The sequence below is a fragment of the Mauremys reevesii genome, linkage group 4, assembly GCF_016161935.1.
Source record: "Mauremys reevesii isolate NIE-2019 linkage group 4, ASM1616193v1, whole genome shotgun sequence".
Classification (NCBI taxonomy): Eukaryota; Metazoa; Chordata; order Testudines; family Geoemydidae; genus Mauremys; species Mauremys reevesii.
This window is the reverse complement of record NC_052626.1, coordinates 32,372,574-32,393,058: the sequence shown is the minus strand read 5'-3', so window position 1 is coordinate 32,393,058 and position 20,485 is coordinate 32,372,574. Positions and strand designations below refer to the sequence as shown.

Below are 20,485 nucleotides of genomic sequence, written 5' to 3'. Positions count from 1 at the left end.
ACCACCTCCACAAGTGGCAGAAGCTATGTGAATGGGAGAAGCTCCCCCACCAACATAGCACTGTGCAGACCAGTGTTCATAGGTGCTGGAACTAGAAGTGGTGGGTGTGCTGCCGCACCCCCTGACTTGAAGTGGTTTCAGTCATATACAGGGTTTACAGTTTGGTTCAATGGCTCTGAGCCACCCCCACTCAGGGTCGCCCAGAGGGGGAGGCAAGTGGGGCAATTTGCCCCCACAAGAGTTTTTCGGGGGCCCTGGAGCGGGGTCCTTCACTCGTTTCAGGAGCCCCGGAAAACTCTCGCGGGGCCTAGGCCCCCGGAGCTTCTTCTGCTCCGGGTCGTCATCGGCAATTCGGCGGTGGGGGGTCCTTCTGCTCCAGGGCGGAAGGACCCCCCACCAACAAATTACCGCCGAAGACCTGGCACTTCGGCGGTGGGTCCCGCTTCAGCAATAATTTGGCGGCGGGGGGCCCCCGCCACAGGTCTTCAGGGTACATCGGCGGCGGGTCCCGGAGCAGAAGGACCCCCCACCGCTGAATTACCGCCCCCACTATCCCCAGAAGCACCTGGTGTAACTTATGTCCCCTCATGGGGGTGATTTATTCACTCCCCTAAACGACGTATGTTATGCTGACATAAGCTGAAGTGTAGATATAGCCTCAATGCGCAGCGGCAGTTAAAAAAGCGAACAGAATGCTGGGAATAATTAAGAAAGGGATAGATAATAGGACAGAAAATATCACGTTGTCTCTATATAAATCCATGGTCTGCCCACATCTTGAATACTGTGTGCAGATGTGGTCACTCCATCTCAAAAAATATATATTGGAATTGGAAAAGGTTCAGAAAAGGGGAACAAAAATTATTAGGGGTATGGAACGGCTTCCATCTGAGGAGAGAGTAATAAGACTGGGACTTTTCAGCTTGCACCATAGATAGCTATACAAGAATGTATTAACTTTCAATTCAATTTTGAGGAATACCAGTCACTGTTTCAGTCTCTCTGTTTAATGAGGATTTCCAAGAATCTCTCTCTACCCCATTCCCTTGCCCTCCATCCAGTCTGGAATCTGATACCTCCTGCAAACTGAGCATGGCAAAGAGCACAAACTCTGATCTTCCCATCATCATCATCATCATCACCACCACTGGTGAGAACATTTTCCCTGTCCATTAGTCTGTTGATGTTCCACCACCCCTCTGAATATTTCTACTGCCTGCCCCAATCCCACAATGCATCAGGTTCAAACTTTTTGTCATCACCTTCAAGTCCCTACCCAACCCCATCTTCTATGTCAATCTAACCTAGTCTCTGATCACATTGCCCTGATCAATCCACTTAGGGCATCAAGCCTTGCACCACTGTCAGTTTGTCTGTTTCTCCCACAACTGTCTCCATTTATTTTTTCCATCCCAATGCCTATTTATGGGGCACCTTGCCAGAGCCATCCTCCCAGGCTGCTACCTTCCCCTCAAAGCTTTCCTGAAGACCCGGTTCTTCCAAGAGGTCTAAAAGAAATTTGCTGATTATGCCTGTGAATTTTTATTTATGGTTTGTACTGCAGTTGTACCCAGAGCTCCCAGTTCTGATTGGGGCCCTTTTGTGTTAGGCATGCTGCAAGCACAGAAGCAAACATGGTTCCTGCCCCAAAGAGTTTGTAAAATAAAATAGATTGTAGTCTCATTAGAAGGTTGTGATCCATACTGCTGTGTGCTAGCCTTCACCATTTTCTTCCTGCTCGTTCTTCCTCCCCAGTGGTTTGTGTCTCCTTCTTGTTGTGTCATGTCTAAACTTAGGTTGTAATGTCCTTGGGGCAGGGATCCTCTCTTATGTCTATTGATGGCATCTTAAATACATTTGGGCACTATTTAAAAAAACTGATTGTTAACACAATGCACTTTTGCCCTCATTTCCTCTTTTACACTTCCTGCTACAACTGCTCCTCCCAAGTGACCTTTTTTGTTTCTTTCTTCCCACACTTGTATTTCTGCCTTCTTTCATACCACCACTTATGCTGGGCATTTCCTCTTTTTGTTCATCAAATGACTATTTAAAGTCACATGCTAACCTCCCTTTCCCCACATCTATATAATGGAGTCCACTTACACACACACACACACATTAGGAAGGGATAATAGAGGTTCTCATGATGATGGATACATATTGCACAAGTCTGATACCAACACCACTCCTCTTTACTGATGGGAGACCTCTACTGTGACCATTCCCTGTGATACATATAATCAGAGTTACATAACTGTTTTATCCTTTCATTTAAACAGTCCTCAAGTTCTCAATTACACCAGTTGTGGAAACCCCAGAAAGAGCTGAATTTGTGAGAAAATGAACATCAGTGCAAAGCTTTATGAGAGGCATACATCTTGCCAGTGATCAGACGAAACAAAGTTATATGTTTCTGCAGTTCTGGTGTTCCATGAACCTCAGTATCATTAATTTTGAATAATCAGAACAACAAAATACAGTATTTAATGTAAAAGTTCCTTTGTAAAATGGTGCACAGAAGTTTATGATGCCACTGTAGTTACACACACCTGCAACTTGTAAGGAAATGGTTATACTTTGTACTAAAATTATATACAGCTGTCAAACTATCAATAGTTAAAGGGGGTGGGGAGAAAAAAATCACATGCTGCTTTGTTCCACATACAATTATTAAGCCAGGTCTACAGTAAGAGCGCTTTACCAGGATAGCCATATCAGAATAGTATACCAGCAAAGCACTCCTAGTATGGATGCAGTTTATACCAGCAAAACAGCACTTTTGCTGGTATCGCTTATTCCAGCCCCCTCCCCCTGAACAAACAAACCATAACAGTAAAAATGCAACTTTGCAGTACAACAACTGCAGCTACTCTGACCAGGGGCGGCTCTAGGCACCAGCGGGCCAAGCGCCCACTTGGGGCGGCATCCTGGGGAGGGCGGCATTTGGCTCCGGTGGAGCTCCCGCCGGCATGCCTGCGGCAGGTCCACCGGAGCCCGGGACGAGCGGACCTGCCGCAGGCATGACTGCGCGGGTCCCGCCTTCCCGCTGCCCGGTTGAGCTCCCGCAGGCATGACCGCGGCAGGTCCGCTCGTCCCGGCTCCGTGGACCTGCCGCAGGCATGCCGGCGGAGCTCCACCGAGCAAATGCCGCCTCCCAGGATGCCGGAGCCGCGGGAAGAGGGGACCCGCCGCGGGACTGGGGAAGGGCGGCGCAGCGCTCCGCGCTGCTTGGGGCAGCCTACTTTGTAGAGCCGCCCCTGACTCTGACAGTTATGCCCACAAAAGCTCCTAATCAGAGCTCACAAATCACTACACCCCTGACCAACAAAGCTATACCAGCACAAGCCTGTAGTGCAGTGGTTCTCAAACTTTTGTACTGGTGACCCCTTTCACATAGCAAGCCTCTGAGTGCAACCCCCTTTTAAAATATATTTTGAAGTGTTTTTAATTTAACACCATTATAAATGTTAGAGGCAAAGCGGGGTTTGGGGTGGAGGCTGACAGCTCATGACCCCCCATGTAATAACCTTGCAACCCCCTGAGGGGTCCCGATCCCCAGTTTGAGAACCCCTGCTGTAGTGTAACCCGGCTTTCTAGTTTACATTCAGATTTTGCAGGAGACAGAAACAAAATGAGTTTTTCATTTTCAAACTTTTCTGGTATTTGATGGACCAGATTCTGTTGTCAGTTACACTGGTATAACAATAATTTGCCCTTGTAATATCTCTAACTTAGAATTCCTCGTACCACAATTGTATGACAAACCTGCCAAAGTTATCAAAGATAGAATCATAGAATCTCAGAGATCAACTGGATTTTATTTTATTTTATTGGGTGCAGGGAGAAGGAAATGAAGCAACCAAAGTCACATATAAAGCAAAAAAGTTCAATTTTGAATAATAAAGTTACCTGGGAAAACAGTAACTAAGACAAATTAATACTGTTACAAAGTTTTACTGTTGGATGGACCTGCTAAAAACAAATTACAGTTATTTCTGGGTCAAATCTGGAAGTCCTTACTCAGTTTTTCTTGAATAAAAGCTCTTCATTTCAGTAAAACCTGAATAAGAACTTTAGGCTTTGACCCTTTATTTGTCCATCCACAAACGCAATGTAAGTTAGCATAGTAGAATCTTGCATATGACAATTTATGGGCGATACTGCATGGAATCAGAAGGCAGGTCTTCCACAGATTTAAAAAACATTCTAAAGATCATCAATTCGAAAGATTTTTTTTAAACACATTCTTGACCTTTCACACTTACTTTTAGTGAAACGCACCTTGAATAATATAGCTATCAGTAAACTGTTAATTCCTAGAGATGTGTGCCTTGCTTAAAATGTGAGCTTTTTCTTAAAATCGTATCTATTCTTGGAGACAGGGTTTGCAACCAGTTAGTGGCATGACTGACATTAAATGAAGTTTTGTATCAGAGGGGTAGCCCTGTTAGTCTGGATCTGTGAAAGTAGCAAAGAGTCCTGTGGCACCTTATAGACTAACAGACGTATTGGAGCATGAGCTTTCGTGGGTGAATACCCACTTCGTATGCATGCATCCGACGAAGTGGGTATTCACCCACGAAAGCTCATGCTCCAATACGTCTGTTAGTCTATAAGGTGCCACAGGACTCTTTGCTGCTTTTAAATGAAGTTTGTGTTCACATGCCAAGTAAATGTTGATCATGTTGTAATTGTGATATTAACAACACTTTGCTCTTACCAGTAGCCTAGGCTAGCACATGACCGTTTCCCTATAACCATTTCTTAATTCTCTGTGTGGATGGGACTCACCAGCTATGCCTGCCTGCCTGCACAGATGGACAGTCTTTTTTTCCCCTGAGCAAGATATCTGCCTGACATGCTACTATGGCTGCTCTGTGTGCATGTTTTCTGGACACTGCTTCCCGCTAAGGCACTATGGGATTGCTGGCCAAATTTTCCCAGAATGCACTGATACTAACATAGGGTGTGTGATAGGTGTAGACACACAGACTCAGCTGATGCACAGTTGTATTTGAAAAAAGCTGCTATGTGGATATACTTTGTAATCTGGTAGGATGAGAACATCACAAACTGATTTTTAAAAAAATCAAGTTGCGTTTAAGTGCGGACAGCGTTTATTATGTTTTAAGAGTCCTACCAAATACACTGTGGAAGGAGACCTTCCACACTGTGGAAAGAGACCACGGAAAAATTGAGGGGAGGGTGTGTGCAAAGGGAACCTGAAACAGTAGCATCTGCAGTAGGTTTCCCCCTTCTCCTTGGGTCCTCTGCAGGGCTATAGGGTGCTGAGGAGGCTGAACCATGGTGGGGGAAATCGAGACATCATGGCATAGGAGCTAGGCAGAGGAAAAGAGAAAGGGGTAGTTTCTGGTTTCCATGTGGGTGGGGATTTCTGCTCCTCCATTATGGTTGGGAAAGCTCATGGTTGGGGTTGGCTGCCTGCTCCATGCTGGGTCTGTTGGCACCGCCCCCGCCTCTCTGGAAACAGACAGCCTCACCTAACAGATGGCATAATCTGGAAGATTTAAGGCCTCACTCTGACACATCACAGATGTTTGGTAGGAAAGTTTCCTTACCTACATATTTCCCTCATCCAGAAGGGATGGTGATGGCCTTAATAAACAACTACTTTGTGAAAGGCCCCACTTCTGCAAACACTTATGAATGTGCAATAATGGTTACAGGATTGGAGCCTAAAATTGCTATCACTACACAACATTTTGAAACAAATTATGATATAGAAAAGTCAATTATGGTGTGTGTGTATATGCATTTTAATGTATATGCTTTATTTGCTCCACTCTTGCTTGTTAAACCACTTTCAGCATTTTTTTTAAACGCAAACAAACAAAACAAAAGAGCTTTTGCTGGAAAAACTTCTTAATTCTGAAAGTTACTGGACCAGCACTGGGTAATAGAATGGGGGTTTCAATAGAACACAAAAGCAAATCCAGACTTGAAAAGAGACAGGCTGTCCTGCTACAAGCCAGTCAACTGCCAAACTGTCATTTTGCTGTGCTGCTGAACAGAAGGCCCATGTAATGACAACCACAAAACTCATTTATACTCTGAAAAGGTGACTAATGAGCTCATTCATGCTGCCTATAAATTATTCACTTACAACACTGACCCCACTCAAGACAAACAGCAAAGTAAACTTTAAACACTGGGATCCAAGGCCTTCTGAGGAGTCAGTTACTTCTGTCAAACGTTTCACAATAAAACAGAGACTACATTTGCTTCTGTTTCATTGTCAAATTCACTCTTCTATTTACACTTCTTTTTACTACTTTTAATCAATTTAAAGTAGATGCAGCTGTTACACATTTATTTCTCTGTTGCCCAGTTTTTCCATTAGTTATTACAGGCAATCAAAAAGCACTATAAATAGCTTTAAATTAGATTCTTCAGAAATTGAAGCCTGACCTTAAAATGCAACGCAGGTCTCTACAGTGCTAAGAACACAAGTGCACACGTGATTAGCAAGTGCTGTGTCCAAATGGAAACAAAATGACAATCATTTTCAGTTATTTTGGGGTTTGATTTATGTGCTTTAGTTTAGGGTAAAATATTCCTTCAAAACACTGTTAATCCAACCTGTCTCCTGAGATTTGTGATTATTTAAATTTCCATTAAAATTTATAATCTGTGACAACATGAACATGGAGGCATTTTTAAAGATATATTTTGGTTTTTAGGCGCTGGAATACACATAAAAACTTTTCCCCAAAAGTAGTATATTAATGAAGATGACTTTCCTCATTCTGACAGGTTTCAGAGTAGCAGCCGTGTTAGTCTGTATCCGCAAAAAGAACAGGCGTACTTGTGGCACCTTAGAGACTAACAAATTAATTTCAGCATAAGCTTTCGTGAGCTACAGCTCACTTCTTCGGATGCATAGAATGGAACACACAGCTATGCTATGCTGTAGCTCACGAAAGCTTGTGTTCCATTCTATGCATCCGAAGAAGTGAGCTGTAGCTCACGAAAGCTTATGCTGAAATACATTTGTTAGTCTCTAAGGTGCCACAAGTACTCCTGTACATTTTCCTCATTCTGTTTAATGTGAAGTAAGAGAGTTTATAGTTTACCATTATCATTGTAATGAATGTTTGCTGTGACAAAAGTGGTTGTTTTATGTAGCAGTTCACATCAATTGGGACTTTTGTCTGAGTAAAGACTGCAGACACTTTATGATTATCCAGATAAATTGCTCGCATATTTAGAAGTGCAGTTTAGTAAATTCTGATGTGAAGTGGCAATTCATACAAAGACTGAAGTTAAAATGACATTAAGGGCTGAATTCTGCTCTTTGAAACATGCCCAACCCCTGCTGAAATCAATTAGCGTTACACATGTCTGTACTGAAGTTAGTTCCAAGGGTGAGAAATGCCCAGCCAGAAGTGAAAGCAAGGAAACTCATAGTCAAAAGTGAAATTGCTATTCTGAGCTAATTTAATACATTAGACACTACAGGGTCTCCAAACAATGCCAGACCTTAAATAACACACAATACTTAGGCACAAGAAAAAGGAAGTTAAAGATGGAGTTTTACAACTTCAACTTTGATTTTCCTCTTGGCTTTTTTCCATTTTAAGTCAAATCCACACCATTAGAATTGCATTTTTAATCACCCCTTTTCTTCCAAAACAAAAAATATTAATGAAATGGAACAAGAACCTTGCTGCTGTACAATTTAAAGGAAAAAGACTTTTCTACCTACCAACAGCAATTTGGATGGCCTTCATGTGTTTACATTCACATTTCCGAGTCTACAAGAAAAACACGCTTAGATCCTTGCTTGCATTGTTTGTGTTGCTTTGTAAAGAGGCAAGTGATTAAAAAAAAAAAAGACAAAGCAGTGGAGTATTCTGCAACCACACAGCATGCAAGTCCTAACTTATCAGTAGCTCTCCACCTGATGAGATTCCTGAGCTTCTCATAGCTGAAGGGTGTTGGCAAAAAGCTGCTTTGAAACAGCGTCACATGTCCTGCCCCAATAACCTGTCTGACAAGCAGAGTTCACTTCACAGTTCATTGGTGGGAAATGTGGGAGCTTCCCGCTTTAGTCTTTCCACACCCTGCTCCTGATTTTTCTAATGACAAGCCATTATGATGTCAGTTTTGCCCTGGGACTTGGTCTGGTTTGCATAAAAACAACCTACAGTTGGCTGCAAAAATCAGAGGAATACTGGGGGTGGGGACAAACTGATGTTAAAACGTTCTAACTACATGTAATTGCAAAAGAGGCACAAACTACAAAATCTTTCAACAATGATCAACAACTGAAAGATAGTCCATTGAATATTCAATACTGCTAACCTATCTTGGGGTTTTATAGCTAGGTAGACAATAATAATAATATTAATATTATTTTAAGAAATCAACAATCAAGACATTCACAAAGCAAACAACTTTTACATTCAACTCTCCCTGGGAAAACTCTGGTCCCCTAGAGCAGTGGTTCTCAAACTTGGGCCACCGCTTGTTCAGGGAAAGCCCCTGACGGACTGGGCCAGTTTGTTTACCTGTCGCATCCGCAGGTTTGGCTGATCACAGCTCCCAATCGCCGTTTCAGGGCAATGAGGGCTGCAGGAAGTGGCATGGGCCAAGGGACATGCTGACCACCCTTCCTGCAGCCCTCATTGGCCTGGAGCTGCGATTGGCTGTACCTGCGGACGCGGCAGGTAAACAAACCGTCCCAGCCCGCCAGGGGCTTTCCCTGAACAAGTGGCAGCCCAAGTTCGAGAACCACTTTCCTAGAGTAATAATATCTATCTTTCTGTAAGAGATTATCTTCCCCATTCACCTCTTCATCAAGCACAGGTCCCAAACCAGCAAACAGTTACTCATGTACTTAACTTTGCACTCTATGAGTAGTCCCAGGAAAGTCAATTGTACTTAGGGTTGTCAGGCATCCGGTTTTCAACAGAAATGCCCAGTCGAAAAGGGACCCTGGTGGCTCTGGTGAGCACTGCTGACTGGGATGCTAAAAGTCCGGTCAGCGGCACAGCAGGGCTAAGGCAGAGGCGGCCATGGGGGTTCCATGTGCTGCCCACGCCCCAAGCGTCGGCTCCACAGCTCCCCTTGGCCAGGAACTATGGCCAAGGGGAGCTGTGGGGGTGGCACCTGTGAGCATGGGCAGTGCACGGAGACCCCTGGCTTCCCCTGTGTCTAGGGGCCGCAGGGACAAGCAGGCTGCTTCCGGGAGCCGCCTGAGGTAAGCACGGCCTGGATCCCTTACCCCAACCCCTTGCCCTGAGTCCCCTTCCGCACCTAAATTCCCTCCTCAGAGCCAGCACCCCACACCCCCTTGCATACCCCAACCCCCTGCCCCAGCCCTGAGCTCCCTCCTGCACTCTGAACTCCTTAGCCCCACCCAGAGCCCCCTCCTGCACCCCTTGTCCCCGGCCCCACCCCCTCCCGCACCTCAACCCCCTGCCCCAGCCTAGCAAAAGTGAGTGAGGGTGGGCAGAGTGAGCGATTGAAGGGAGAGGGGATGGAGTGAGCGGGGGGCAGAGCCTCGGATTGGGGTGGGGCAGGCGGCGGGGCAAGGGTGTTCAGTTTTGTGCGATTAGAAAGTTGGCAACCCTAACAGGAGTACACATAGTGCATAAAGTTAAGCACATGCATAAGTCTTCGCAAAATCAGGACCTTAGTCTATAGATTTTTCACTTTATTTTTGGTAAAAACTTTTGGCCTTGATCCTGCAAATACTTACACACTTCAGTAACTTCACCTATGTGAGCACTCTCATGGAAGTCAATAGGACATTCACAGGGTGTAAAGTTAAGCACATGTATAAGTCTGTGTAGGATTGGGATCTTAGGTGCAGGGGCCCACATAAGCAGATCGGCATGTAAAGCTCCACTGAAGTTTGGGCTCCATGTTGGTGCAGAAGTCTTTTCTCACAAATCAGCTTGTAGGATAAAGGAGTTAGGCCTTGATCTTGTGAAGGACATACGCCCATGCTTAACTTTATGCACAATGAGCAGTCTCCTACTGAGATCCATAGTATTTGCAACTGAAAGCTACACAGGGCCAGGGGTCAGAGTTGGCTTTCACATAACCTGGTGTACACTCCAGTTTACTGCAATGAAGTTACTCTGGATTTGCACCAGTGTTAAGGGAAACCAGCATCTGGCTCTTTGGCTTTTTTTTTTTTCTCTGTAAAATGTTGTGTTCACCTATGGCACAGTACCACTAAGGCTGATTAAATGGATCTCCCCTTATTGCAGTACAGAGAGATAAGCTAATGCATTTTAATCTCACACTTCAGTCTTTGCAGCAACCTTAGTGATTTAATTAAATAATAATAATACTAATAAAACATATATCCATCAATGAGTGGTTGGTAATACATTTATTTGTATGCAGAGATTTTTTAATTTAAGTTCTAAATACACTGAACTTTACAGCAACACTTGTAGCTACCATAACAACCACATCTTATATATTCAACTCACATCCAATTCAGGGCAGAAGAGCAGTCCATTTTGTAGCAAAGAGCAGTGCTGTTTTGTGGATCAGCTGGCAAGATGTTTTCTAAAGCAGCTCAGATCAGTCAACAACAATCTCCCCCTAGAGTCCAAGTACATCACCTCAAAAATATGTCTCAGCTCTTCTGGCACTGAGCCTGGGAACCCAAATCTGTCCCTGGTCCAGATCCTCCAGTTGGCAGCACAACGAATTGCTGCCCTGCCACCAAGGTGGAAAGTCATTTTTCACTCATTATGTTATTTCAAAAATAGAGCACTTGCTTTATTTAAAAGAGGAAAAAAAATAATACATTGTGCTTTAGGAAATCTACAGCCCACAAAGCTCCTTTGCTTTATAAAGCCACACAGGCAAGGGATCAAGTTAGAACAATGTAATTAATATCCCAAGAAGTTTGAGCTGAAAAATAAACTCAGACTGAATATTCTATTGCTCTCAACCCATTGGGTCCATGCCAGTCAGACTTGAACTATGCATCACTAATGCCCTTCCCTATGATCTTTGCAGCGGCTTGGGGTGGATATCATCTAGATCTGCATCAGAGATTTCCCTCTGTTTCATCTTGTGGAGTTTTTCTATGCATATTTTCCCTATAGTCTTCATGGGATTTACATGAGCTGTCGCATAAGAGAGCTAGCTGCACCTCGATCCCCTTCTGATCTCTCTAAATTCACCCTTCAGGTGTCAGTCCTCACGCCTTTATCTTAATCCATTGCAGGGTGGAATTATGCAATTCTTCCACTCTTACACCAGGCCTTGGGCCACAATATACCTTGTGAATCAATGCGCTTTCCCAGCAGGTCTGAGTGCGGCTCTTCCCTTCAGGCGACTCTGACCAGAGGCGACTACAGTGACTCAACAGCCTTCTTAAACCAAAGTATTATTTAATTTAACAACAGGAACAAAGCATTTAGAGAAAAAGGACTTTAAAAACAATAAACAGTCTACACATGTGTATCTTACCTAGAGGTTCACCTAGACGTACAGTTAAGGCCAGCTGTAGGGCCTTAGCCAGCAATTGCTGCAGCTGGCCCCCTTTCCCTCCAATTAGTCCCCAGATCCTCATGATAAGCTAGGCAGACCTAACTTTTTCATGAGGTTGATGGATTTCCCATGCGTCTGATGAAGTGGGTATTCACCCACAAAAGCTTATGCTCCAATACGTCTGTTAGGCCTGGTCTACACTGGGGGGTGGGGAGGGTGTCGATGTAAGATACGCAACTTCAGCTACGGGAATACCGTAGCTGAAGTCGACATATCTTATTTTGACTTACCTCCCATCTTCATGGCACGGAATTGACAGCCGTGGCTCCTGTCGACTCCGCTACCACCGCTCGCTCTGGTGGAGTTCTGGAGTTGACAGGAGCACATTCGGGGATCGATATATCGTGTCTAGATGAGACACGATATATTGATCCCCAATAAATCAATCCCTACCCGCCAATTCAGCGGGTAGTCTGGACGTACCCTTAGTCTATAAGGTGCCACAGGACTCTTTGCCACTTTTTACAGAGCCAGACCAACACGGCTACCCCTCTGATACCTAACTTTTTCAGACACCCCAGGGGGCATCTGAATCTTAGTCTGGTTCCCCTAAACAACTCTTCTGAACAATTCCCATCTCTTTTGAGAGACATTCTGCTTTTTAACATGCTATAGTTGATCTTAACCATGCACAGGCCTTTTTTCTGTAATGGCATTGTCCCTTAACCGCTCTCAAGCGTTTGCTGAGAAGTGGCTTATTGTGAGCCAGTTTTTTCCTTACAGCCCTCTAGTAATTAAACCAATATATTCATACAGTAAACATCCCCCAAACAGGTCAACCTACAGTCTTCCTCCAGTATTTCAGAACAGCTGCAATTCCGTCACATGAACTATTTTGGATTTATAGATATTGATAGCCTGTCTTTGAGATCCTCAGATGGATGGTAAGCACAGCCAGTGGGTTTCCAGATGGTATTAGGTTTCCAAGTATTGGTGCTGCTGTTCACTTCTGCGGGGGGGTGGGGGGAGTGGTGAAAGGATTTAGTTCCATTGACTTTTAACTGACTTTCAGTGGGGCTTGGGTGTTTCCAGAGCCCTTTGGTGCTTTTGAAAATGTCTCTCTAAAGCCCTAAATAATAATATCTAGCTCTTATATAGCACTGTACAACAGCAGATCTCAAAGAGCTTTACAAAGTGATCAATGTCATTATCCCCCTTTTACAGATGTGAAAACTGAGGCATGGAGATGACGTGATGTGACATGCCCAAGGCCACCCAGAAACTAATGGCAGTCCCAGGCATAGAATGCATGTCTCCCAAGTCGCTGTCCAGCGCTCTAGCCACCCTGCCTCCTAGGAATAGCCTGACATCTTTCTACCTGAGGGATTGTTCTCCCCACGCCATATTGCATAGTTGTGATTACCAGAGATGCTTGAGTTGGAGCTGCCTCACTATAAATTGGGAACATTTGCTGGTATGATGTTATCCTTAAGAGGTCCTCACCTTTGAACCTGTCCCTCCAGTTCTCCCAAAGCCTGGATTTGTTAGCCTTCCTGGTGTGCTGCAAAGCCCATCTTTTCCCCAGTTTTTGAGGAAGTGGTTGGTGATGGATTAGAAGGGTTTTAGTTTAGTTGAATACATCAATATATTGTGAAGGAACAGTCCTTTCGATTGTGTTGCTAAGTGCATGATCTATTTTTCTGGTAGGGGATAAGTGCCCAAAGCACTGGATGGGGCACCTAAAGAGGCCTTTAAATTTCCAAAGAAATAAAATACATTTAAAACCATAGCATGGAATATCCATTTCCTGGCAAAGGGAATGTCTGTCTATCCACCCACCCTTACAGATTTGCAAAGAGAGAGAACACTTCTAGGTACGCTATGGGAACTCATTTGCTAGATTAAAAACAAAAACAAAACAGTGCAAATTCACTAGTGGTGTAAATGGGTACACGGACTTCAGTGTAGTTGCAACCATATACACTGTCAGGGTAACAATCACCTTCTACCTAAGCCTAGTGCAGAGGTGCATTTCACCTGAAATGAATTTGGCCCAGGGGTACCATACATATTGTGATGAACAAGTTCATCATGATTGCTATTGGTTACTTTATTTCCCAGGAAGCTCCCACGTGGCTCAGCAGCTGTGGCCTGAGGGAGAGAAGCAACAAGCACTGACTGCAGCTCCATTGCCTGCTGCAGAAGGAGGTGGCTACTGGCAGAAAGCCAGACACTGTTAAGGGGAAGAGACTTTTCCTATTCTCCAGCAAGACTCTTTAGCAGTAGCAGCCACTAGCTCAGCCTCCAGCAATTTCCTACCCACTTCAGCACCACTTGCAGGTTTGCCAGATCCTGCTTCAAACAGCAACAGAGGTGAAATCCTGCCCCACTGAAGTCAGTGAGAACTTTGCCATTGACTTCAGTGTGGACAAGATTGCATCCAAGTCTAAAGTTCAGATTCTCCTGTCACTTACGCTGGTGTAAATCAGGCATAGCTCTATTCAAGTCAATGGACTGAGAAGAATCAGCCCCAGCAATACCTTTCTTAGAGAAGGGAACGAGGAACCATGTTGCTTTACACAGAGTCCCAGCCTAAGCACTGAGATTCTGCCTTTGTCCCCAGATGTCACTCTGATGGCTCCAAAGTTGGGTTGTGATGTTATGGTGATAATTCTGTCCCTCTGCTGGGATACTTCTGTTTTTTAACTATGTAACCCAATAGTAAAACAGCTTTGGATACTGTTCCTATAGGTGTTATTTTGGTGCTTATTAGTGATCACCTTTGGTCTTCAGCACCTCCTTGCAGCAAAACCAGGCGACACAGAAAGCCTGCCTCAGTTTCCCTCATGGAACTGAGGATGTGGCTTAGGCAATTAGAACTCCCCTCCCTCAGACAGGCATCTCCCCCAGTTCTCCTTATGCAGCTGGGTTTGTATTTCAACCCTCTGACTCTACTTCAGGCAGGAGTCACCCATCTCTCCCACTTGGAGCTGGACTTGTAACTTAGGCCAGCTGTAAGGCCTTAGCCAGTTTCTCCTTCAACTGGCCCCTTTTCCCTCCAATCAGTTCCCAGATCCAGAGGGCTCAGCAGGCCAGCTTTCACCTGCTGACAGCTGTCCTGCTATGAGGGAGGAGGCAGCATATAAACTGGTCCCCTTTTCAAAACTCATCCCAATTTGCTGGGGAGAGGGGAGCCCTGCCCACTCTGTAAGGTTCCTGATTCCGGACTCTTAAAGAAACAATGATGGGATTGCCTCTCAAACACTACTTATTCCCAGGACCACTTCCTCTCTCCTAATTTCTCCTAGGTCTTTTTATATCAGACCTGCCAAAACCTTAGAGGGCAATGCCACACAATAGCCACGGGCTGACCCCTAGAAACCACAATTCTTAAGGGGACAGACCACCCCATCACAGCACTGAACCCAGCAAAATGTACATAGAGGTCAGTGATAACTGTATGCTGATGCATATTGCCTCATTGTTTTCTAATAATCCCCTATCTGTACCCATTTGTTGTCTCTTGTTTTATACTTTGATTGTAAGCTCTTTGGGGGCAAGGACCATCATTTTGTTCTGTATTTGTACAGCACCTAGCACAATGTGGTCCTGGTCTATGGCTGGGACTCCTAGGCACTAGGTCAATGCAAATAAATGAGCAAATAACAACCTACTGGCTCCTACATGATATTGAGCACCAATGCGGGTGGTGGGGACCTCGGCCTTCTGCAGGTTCAGATAGGACACTCAGCACCACAAAGGATCAAGCCATTACCTAATACTTTGTTCACAGAAGGGCATTTCTTTGGTGCACCGGCCCACGCTCTTCACAATTGTCAACCCTCCTTCAAACCTAGTCTATCATGTGAAAAATCATTTAGATTTGGAAACTTCTCATTGTCATGTAGCTAAAACAAAGATGAACTGGGAATTCCTTTCAAGCATGCTAGTTTCTCAGTTAACTTAGTGGCATATCTGATTTCTTTGACAACAGTGTATTTTCATCCTTGTGACAAGCAAAAAGCAAATTCAACCCCGAATATTAAGTTTTCTTTGTCTCCTTCAAGCCAGCCAAGTTTTTGGTTTCATTATTATTACACTTTCCTTTTTTCCCTGGGCTTCAGCACTCTACTTCTGAAGAGAGAACCTCTGCCCAGGAACCTACCTACCTACCTACTCCTACCTACATAAATTGACCGAGTATACAATAGGTCACCTTAAGGAGAAAGTTCAGGCCAACAGATTTCACATCAAAATCGGCAACTGGCAATAGCTATAGATTTCCATGCCTTCATCTCTGCCAGCATGTATGTCATATGCCCATGACGGTAACTCAAACCCTTATGGAAAAGTTCTGAATAACTGCATTGAAAATAATAACTTCTCCCTAGGTTTTGTAAGATTATCTTCTAGAATGTAACAGAAAATTATATCCTTGGCATAGAATTCTATAAGTGGATAAAAAGCTCATTAAAAGACATAATTCCCTGCTCAGCTCTGATTAAAATGATTTCAGTGCAGTAGCACCAGGTTTTGTCCAAAATCTTCACATGAGAAGCCAGGACTAGAACCTAGATTGTCCAATTCTCAGTCCTCTGATTTAAGCCACTAAACCATGCTTCTTCAACAATGATATAAACATTATATAAAGGAACTATAAGTTAGTTTCTCATGGATTTTTAAAACAATTTTTGAAGCATAGGGCAGGGGATCATTCAAATAAATGTGCGTATGTAAGTATTTTAAATTCAGCAAATTCAGTTTGACACGCCTGCTGAACTAACTTCTCATAAATCTTGTGATAATTACCTAAAAGTTCTGAACACAATATATATTCTTTATAAGGGTATATACACTAGATTTCAATTACCTATTGTTTGCACCATTTGGGAATAGTTGTAGCTTATGTATAAACTGTGGAAATCTAGAAACAAAGGCATTAGAGCATATTTTTGCAGCACAGTCATGGGGACAGTAGGGGACTTTGGTAAATGACAGGCATGGGCAATCATCTAGACCAGTGGTTCCCAAACTAGGGCCGCCGCTTGTTCAGGGAAAGCCCCTGGCAGGCCGGGCCAGTTTGTTTACCTGCCGCGTCCACAGGTTCGGCCAATCGCGGCTCCCACTGGCCGCGGTTTGCCGCTCCAGGCCAATGGGGGCTGCAAGAAGGGTGGCCAGCACATCCCTCAGCCTGCGCCGCTTCCTGCAGCCCCCACTGGCCTGGAGCGGCAAACTGCAGCCAGTGGGAGCCGCGATCAGCCAAACTGGCAGACGCGGCAGGTAAACAAAACAGCCTGGCCTGCCAGGGGCTTTCCCTGAACAAGCGGCGGCCCTAGTTTGAGAACCACTGATCTAGACGACCTCTATGAAAAGCATCATATAATTTTTAATATCCATTCCAAGCAGACAGGACCTCGATGTTTAGTGTTTCAGCTTGAAGACTGGAAAAATGATCCTGCTAGGAGTTCAATATGAGGGTCCAAGGATTCTCGGTAATTTCCAAACTGGCACAAATCCCACACCCCTTATTCATGGAAATCCCCCATTTACTTTGGTGGGAATTTTGCCAGAGTAAAGGATGTGAAATTTGGCTTTTAGTATTAGCCCTCTACTCCTCCTTTCTATTTACACATTAACTGTGATCTCTTTGAGGTCTATCTTCCAGTTCTTACTCACTGGGGGCTCCCCACTGACATTAATAGAGAGTTTTGCTTGCATAAGAACTGCAGATTTGGACCTTAAATACAATCGAATTAAAATGGTAAGGCAGTGTGGAGAATGATGCAAGAAGAGCATCTTTCAAAACAACCCTGACAAATTAGAGAATTGATCTGAATTCAACAACATGAAATTCAGTAAAGACAAGTGCAGAGTACTACACTTAAGAAGGAAAAATTAAATGCACAACTACAAAATGGGGAATAACTGGCTAGGTGGTAGTATTGCTGAAAAGGATCTGGGGCTTATAGTGGATCACATATTGAATATGAGTCAACAGTGTGAAGCAGATGCAAAAAAATGCTAATATCATTCTGGGGAGTATTAACAGGAGTGTCATACGTAAGACACAGGAGGTAATTGTCTCGCTCTACTTGGCACTAGTGAGGCCTCAGCTGGGTTACTGTGTCCACTTTTGGCTGCCACACTTTAAGAAAGCTGTGGATAAATTGCATATAGTCCAGAGGATAAAACATTTAGAAAACTTGACATATGAGGAAAGGTTTTAAAAACTGGGCATGTTTAGTCTTCAGAAAAGAAGATGAGGGGAGACATGATAGCACTTCAAATATGTTCAGGGATGTTATAAAGAGGACAATGATCAATTGTGCTCCATGTCCACTGAGGGTGGGACAAGAAGTAATGGGCTTACTCTGCAGCAAGGGAGATTTAAGTTAGATATTAGGAAAAACTCTCTAACTATAACAGTAGCTAAGGTCTGCAATAGGCTTCCAAGTGAAGCTGGGGAATCCCCATCATTGGAGGTTTTTAAGAACAGGGTTGGACAAATCCTGTGAGAGACGATCTAGGTTTTTTTGGTCCTTTCTCAGCACAGGGGGCTGGACTTACAGACTTCTGGAGGTCCCAATTAGCTCTACATTTCTATGATTTTATGAACTGCAGTGTACTGTACTTGTTATAATTAAGTTTGGATTATAAGCTCCTCGGGCAGAGAGGTCTTCATATTTCTCTGTAAAGCATCATTCATGTTTATAGGTTGGGTTAGTTCTTAAGTTGTTGTTTGGACAGCATATCCAATGAACGCATTAGGCAACTCCATTTTGTTCTGAGCCAAATTTGGCATGTGATGGGGAGAATGCCAGTGGTAGGATATGAGGAACAGCTGTATGTTGACACCATCTATCCATAGTATTTTAGGGCTTCCAGTGGGTCTTTTCTGTCCTGCTTTCATTGGATCAAAGTAAAAAATGATTCTCATAGGGAAGGTGGTAGGTATTTGGAGCAGATGACCATACCACCATAAATAGTGTTGAACAAGTGCTTGAGGGGGCAGAACATGTTTAATTAGAAAATGGATCTCTTCATTCAACTTGAATTCATATCATCTGATGTTTTCAATCATTCAGAGATGCTTCATCTGAATGGTGCCCGACTTCTTTTCAATGCTGACAGTGAGAGGCCACTTTTAAGTCCCATAGGTCACCGAAATGTTATATATCCTCAGCTTTGTCTCTCTGCTTATTCAGGTGTCCAGGATCATCTTCTGTGGTTGGGTGCTTGAGGTACAAAAAAGGAAGGAGTGGGACTCCTCTTTAAATGTCATATCCACAAATCAATCTTATCATTTGAACCATTTTCCGGTTGCCTACTTAAAGCCCAGTTGTAGCGTAAGCATGGAAGATGAACAACTATTCTTTGCTATGCTCCAAGCAGTGAAGCTTCTGATGAAGACAAGACAAAGTTCTACAATCAACTGAACTCTTTTTATTCAACTATCTCTAATCACGAAATTGTCACTCTGCTCAGTAATTTTAATGCTACTGTTGATAATTCAAGTGGACCATGGAAAAACCTTATTGGACCTATAACCTCAAATGTCTTAAAAAGCAATGGTAAGCACATTTCACTGTTGTGTTTTTCTCATGATCCTGTCATTACAAATACCTGATTTCATGGGAATTGAATTCACCAATTTACTTGGTCGCATGACAACGCCCAAACAAAGATGATTGATTACATTATAATCTCTCATTATTGGAAATCATCCATCAGCAATTGTAGAATTTATCAGTCTGCCAAGCTCAGTAACACCGAACACAAATTAAGCTATGTCTACACTGCACTACAGTGTGGACTATGGGGGTGTGAATGGCAGAGTGCACCAAGGTGCTGCTATCTCACTGCCCCACATGGATGTTGCTGGCATGAACTAAAAGGTGCCTAGTTCACATTAACATAGTCCTGTTTGAAAGAAAACTATAGTAATGTGAAGTAGCTACAGAGATGTAAAGAAGCTTAAGGGAAATAAGGTGGCAGGAATCTGTGAAATGGCTGCGGAACTATCAAAAAGCGCTGAACCACCTATTCTTTTGTGGCTGCAGATGCTGATCAATATTGTCTGGAGAACAGAGGTGGTCCGGTGTCACTGGCAAAATGGCATTGTTTTACCACTAGGGAAACATAAAGGCAGCAAATGGGACTATTGTAACTATTGTGACATTATTTTTCTATCTGTCCCAGGGAAAGGTTTTGCTTCTGTCTTGCTGACCCAAGCTCCTGATATCTAAGGAGCAAGAGAAGACTACAACAAGCTGGCTTCACTCCCAGCCGTTCCATGACAGAGCAAATTGTCACAGTGCATCAGCTTATTGAGAAGGCACAAGACTTCAAGCACCCTGTTCACATTACATTTATGGATATCAAGGTCAGGTTTGACTCTGTTGACAGGGAATCACTTTGGCTGATCTTGAAACTCGCAGGCTTCCCTGACAAGCTCCATAAAATGTTCCATCTCCTATCTGATGATTCCTCAAGCTGCATCCTTGTAAATGGAAAAAGAACCCCCTTCTTAAGAATTAGGTTGGGCATTCGGTGCCATTCCAGAGCCCTTCAATCCCATCATAGACTACGTGCTTGAGCAGATCCTAAGTAAACACATTTTAGGCATATGCCTTGGTGACAAGCATCTCACCTACATCAGTTTTGCAATGGCATAGCACTAGTTGTCAAATCAATGGATGATCTAGTTGTAACATTTAAAGCTCTGAAAATCTCAGTGGCAAAATTCAGCCTGAAAATTAATTGGGGGAAAAACAAATTCTTCTAATCAGCAATTTTGAACGTGTTGTGGGCTCTAGCATTTTAGTGGGTAACCACTTTGTCAAGATTTTCAGTGATTTCACTTCATTCAGCTCTATTCTCGATAACGTGGGTGGTATCAAGAAAGAACTTGAAGTCTGCGCTACAAAAGTGTCATCAGTAATGGGGCACCTCATCAAGAATGTTTTTTGCAAACTGAACAGAACATTTATTGTGCTAC

At 43.7% G+C, this 20,485-nt stretch overlaps 1 protein-coding gene across 5 annotated transcripts in view; it reads right to left on the bottom strand.

Moving 5' to 3' along the window:
• FOXN3 (forkhead box N3) overlaps positions 1–20,485 on the bottom strand; it is a 399,108-nt gene that overhangs the window by 190,440 nt on the left and 188,183 nt on the right. Inside the window, exon 1 of one of the 5 annotated variants that reach the window (XM_039535615.1) lies at positions 7,730–7,946. The exons of the other annotated variants lie outside the window; for them this stretch is intronic. The gene's annotated coding sequence lies outside the window, so the exon portion shown is untranslated. Of the gene's footprint in view, positions 1–7,729; positions 7,947–20,485 lie in introns of those variants that run through there. 5 annotated transcript variants of the gene reach the window in all.